Source organism: Cupressus sempervirens, chromosome 1, assembly GCF_028749045.1.
Source record: "Cupressus sempervirens isolate cs-2001-9-10 chromosome 1, ASM2874904v1, whole genome shotgun sequence".
Taxonomy (NCBI): Eukaryota; Viridiplantae; Streptophyta; class Pinopsida; order Cupressales; family Cupressaceae; genus Cupressus; species Cupressus sempervirens.
Window position 1 is genome coordinate 322,790,947 of NC_143118.1, and position 4,942 is coordinate 322,795,888.

Genomic DNA, 4,942 nt, shown 5'->3' on the forward strand with positions numbered 1-4,942 from the left:
GATCTGAGGACTATGTAAATATTTTATAAAGCTTAACCTTCTATTGAAATATTGAAACTAGATGATACTGCTGTAAGAGGGGAAGCATTCATCAAAAGGACTATCTCCATCTATGGCTACCATTGAGAATGACAAAAAAAACTAGAGTTCCCATCATCAAGTATGTGAAAATCATAAAAAAGAAACTATCACATATTCTTGTCTTATAAACTATGCAAGTTAGCAAATATTTTATAAAGCTTAACCTTCTATTGAAATATTGAAACTAGATGATACTGCTGTAAGAGGGGAGGCATTCATCAAAAGGACTATTTCCATCTATGGCTACCATTGAGATTGACAAAAAAAACTAGAGTTCCCATCATCAACTATGTGAAAATCATAAAAAAGAAACTATCAGAGATCCTCATCTTATAAACTATGCAACTTAAATTAAATTTGAAGTGCATTTGTTGCAACCAAAGTTGCATGGATACAGAGAAAGATACAAATACGAGTATGGTATTGGATACGGATATGGCCATTTTTTAAGACCTCCAATATAGATATGGTTGGATACAAAATTCATGAAAAAAGAACATATATTTAAGACAATTTTCTAAGTTATTAAACAATATTTTCATTACTTTAAAAGCAATATAGACAAATAATTACTGCATAGATAATTATAAGTTGACTAAAAATATTTAAAATATTCATAAAAAAGTAAATTTGCTTTGGAAGATAACCGAAAAAATGGGTAGCTGAAATAGAAAAACATTTCATTTGGTTAAGGTTTTTGTTTGCACCAACTTAAAAAGTTGCATGATTGAAATCTATTTTAAATTAAGGAAGAATTATGTCAATGTTTTAGAAAATCAAAGCACATTGTATTTGGCACAGTTGAAAGCCATGGATTTTTGGGCACATATGAGTAGAGAATCCAATGTGTATCCATGCCACATCATATCTGTAACCGATACAGATACGAAAACAGATACAGGGATATGCATGACCAAGGAAGGGCAGAGGACTTTCTGGTTACTTTGGTTGCTAATGATCAAAAAGTTGCTATGAAATTATTGTGAAAATGTAAGAAGATGATTAGCATATGCAAATGAGACAATAGAATAAAAACTGAACGGGATGTATCCCACAGTACGAAGTGCATGCAATATTTTAGAAAATCAAAACACATAGTATTTGGCACAGTTGAAAACTATGGATTTTTGGGCACATGTGGGTAGAGAATCCAATGTGCATCCATGCCACATCGTATCTGTAACCGATACAGATACGAATACAGATACGGTGATATGCATGGCCAAGGAAGGGCGGAGGAGTTTCTGGTTACTTTGGTTGCAACTGCTTTAAAGAATGCATAGGATTAGGTAGCATATTTATCCTTGTAGAAATGTGAACTAAAAGATGCATCTAATGATCAAAAAGTTGCTATTAAATTATTGTGAAAATGCAAGAAGATGATTAGCATATGCAAATGAGACAATAGAATAAAAACTGAATTGGATGTATCCCACAGTACAAAGTGCATGCACAACTGAGAGTCATTTGTCATTGGTATGTCACAAAGGGGGAATATCCATAAATCTAGTTCAGTTTTAATTCCTCTGTTAATCCAGAGATGGCTATCATAGCTGATTCACAAAAATGGCATCGGAGTGGGTTTGAACTCATCAGTTGGAGATCTTTTTCTTCCTATTTTAGAAATGTACAGCACAACTGGCACGCTTGATAGACGTCAGAGGCACTCATATGTGGGACACAACATTCCTTCACAGAAGATTGGCCTCAAGAAAGATATGAGTGATGAGAAGTACGCAAATCAACAACCCACTGAGTTCTGAAACAAACAACCAATATAATCTTGTTAGACTGCAATACCCCTCTTCCTCAACTCAAGTCTGAATTGATTTCAAAAATGTCATTCAAAAGCAAACAAGAGCCAATGAAAAAGGCCTCACTCTAAATGAACGCCCATTTGAGTCCAAAATTACCAGGAAAACAACAATTCCTCTCTTTCTTTCGCCTTAGTTCAATCAAGTCAGAAAACTGCAAAATATAAGGAAAACAATAGTTAAGATTCAGAGTGACGCATAAGCAAGATCTTTGTTACAGAAGAAATTCAGATTTTACTAAAAGGATATATAGATGGTGTGCTTGTTACCTGTGTGTCGCCACTCATCATCCTTCCAGCACATTGTTGGTATTCTGATACAGGCGCGTGTATTAATGATTTAAGCTCTCTATAATAATCCTCCCTCGATTCCTTACAAACCCTACCACCCAGCTTCCCTTCCGAAAGAAATAAATGAAGAGAATTAGAGTCTCGAATTGCTCGAAAAAAGAAGAGGCTCTATCATTACAATTCTGACGTTCACCTTATTTTTCTTCTTTCGAGGCTCTCTAGTTGGAATTCCCATCTTGGGGTCTCAAGTTCTACATCTCTGACATGTAAGCTATAATTAAAATCAGTAAAGGTAGAGGAAAACCAAACAAACCCTCCCAATATGCAAACAAGCGACGAGAAATAACCCAAGAAACTGTAAGCACGATCGCATTTACGAAAAAGAAAATCTGCTCACCATTTTATAGTGTGAAATCCCCATTTTGTTGCAATTTTCCATACGAAGTCTCAAATGCCCTGTCAGAGATCTCCTCCAAGAATTTTCTGGTTTACAATCCCTTATGATATGAAGCTACTCTTTTCAATTCATCAAACAGAGACGAGAGCTCCTCTGTCATAAATATCGAAATTGGCTGAATGAAATAGAACTGCCACTAAATTGCCAAAAAAAAATCATAAATTAAAGCTGAACAACTGTAATTTTCTCTAAAGCCGTTGGACCGAAAAAAGACGGAAATTACTTATTTACTAATTAAAATGTATGATATTTAATCGAAATTAAAATGATATTGAATTTATATAAAATCAGAAAAAATATACCTTTATTTTCAAAGTAATGCTGAAATTATTGATTTATTAATTAAAATGTAAGATTTCAATATGATGTTTAATTTACCTAAATTTGTTAGAGCTAAATTTAAAGGATTAATTAAATAAATTCAAAAATAATAGTCAATAACATAATTTAATCTCACTTCATATTGATTCTAATAATTGGGAGGAGTATATTTAATCTTGCAATCTAGTATACATAGTCATATGAAAATATTGGAAGGAAAATGGATGTGTGGATGTGATTTGTGGGATTCATTCAATCTCATGGGCAATACAAATTGACTAGGAAAAATGCAATACAAGGATGTCAGAGTTGTAGGGACCTCAATAGATAGCATTATTGGTAGCATGGACCTATACCAAGTGAGCATTATTAATTGGTCATTTACAATATGAAAGCATGGCACAAATGATTTTTGTACTCATGAAGCATTAATGATAGAGAATTTACACTATTATGCTTCTTGAAATGATTGAAAACTCACACACAACCATTTATAGAAGCAAAACAATTTCATAAAGCATTGTATGACACCTTGAAAACTCACACGCAATCATTTTTTCCCCTTGTGTTCTCTTTCTTTCATCCTGATAACAAAGAATGATTCAAAATGTTGATGCAAAATAATACTTACACAATCTAATCCAAGAATGATTTGCAATGTATAAAATGGTTTATCAATAATGGATAAGACATATTGTCATGATAGGAAGTAATTGAAATAGTACTTGAGGGTGTTCTAGACACATTAGACATGTGGTATATTTTTTCAAGTCAAAGACAAAGTTGAACCATGGATACGAAGACAAGAGTTAATGATCAATCCAACCAAGAGAGAATGTACAATAGGGAAAACATGGGAGAGGCAAGGTTGGGGAATGAAAATATTTTAGGGATTAGGGTCTGAAATGAATCACAAAGTGATAATTTGGCAGTGTAAAGAGAACTTGATAGAAGATAGGAAGCAAAAATATGAAGAAATATGGGTAAGAGAATAAGTGTGATGATCTTAAGCTTCCTTGATAGAGTATTCCACATAGAATATGGACTATAGGCCTTGAGGCTTGGGAAAGTGAGAAGGCTCAAGATAAATAGTGAAGGAAGGATTGAGTCTTAGGTGGTACATGAGATCAAGGACATGACTAAGGGAGCATAATGAGCAGTAAAATTAAGATGAATGAGGTTGTAAGTGCCTTAAAACTAAAATATCAAGTCTTGATTTCACCCAAGGGTCAACACCCAAAAGGGAAGAAAATCAAAGTAAAGGGAAGAGGATTGGTGGGATCAAGAAATTGAGAAAGATAGTGATCTTGTAGCATACAAGTTCCACTATCTTGGATGTCTTCGATAACCAATAATCTAAAAGAACAATAATAGAGAGTGGGGAGAAGGGGAAGGAACCTAGAGCTCGGGCCTTAAGTCCTGATAAAGGCTCATAGCTCATGTAATGTCCCCATCTTTTTAACAATTCAGTGGAGTTCTTAGCCTTTACATTCTCCAAAGGCTAAGTGGAGAAATAAGGAGAAATTGATTAAATTAATTTCTTATAAATTCATTAAATAAATTAAAATAAAAAGGTGACTTTATATTTGATTAATTTAATTTTCTAGAAGCATAATTAATAATTGTATTGCAAGGGAGAAGCTTCTAGAGAGTGCATTTTCTAGAAATACAACTAATTATTATATTAGAAAGGGGGAAGCTTCTAGAGAATGCAATTAAATAATATTTTATTTCCTTCTAGAAGGGTGAAGGAAGAGAATAAATAGAGGTGAGAGCTTTATTGTTTATCATCTGATTATTGTGAATTGCACTTGATATAAACTTGGGAGAAGAAACTAAGGTTTCTGGTTTCAGTCAGCCATTGGAGAACGTCAACTATTCAGTGTTGTAGCCATTTGAGGTGGTGAAATATCCATTGAATTTGGCATTCAGGAGAGCTTCATTATGGAGTTCTATTTGTGCTTAAATTGGAGGATACA

General features: G+C 33.5%; 1 long non-coding RNA gene across 2 annotated transcripts; it reads right to left on the reverse strand.

The window, feature by feature from the left end:
- Nucleotides 1–1,530: 1,530 nt before the first annotated feature.
- LOC149577458 (uncharacterized) lies at nt 1,531–2,772 on the reverse strand. Of its 2 annotated transcripts, none has more exons than XR_016363512.1 (4): nt 2,583–2,772; nt 2,165–2,444; nt 1,962–2,049; nt 1,531–1,840 (listed from the first exon to the last, which is right to left on the reverse strand). It is a non-coding gene; the product is annotated as an uncharacterized LOC149577458 (long non-coding RNA). The 2 variants fall into 2 exon arrangements; XR_016363510.1 differs by having other exon boundaries at nt 2,165–2,456.
- Between the last annotated feature and the right edge of the window lie 2,170 nt (nt 2,773–4,942).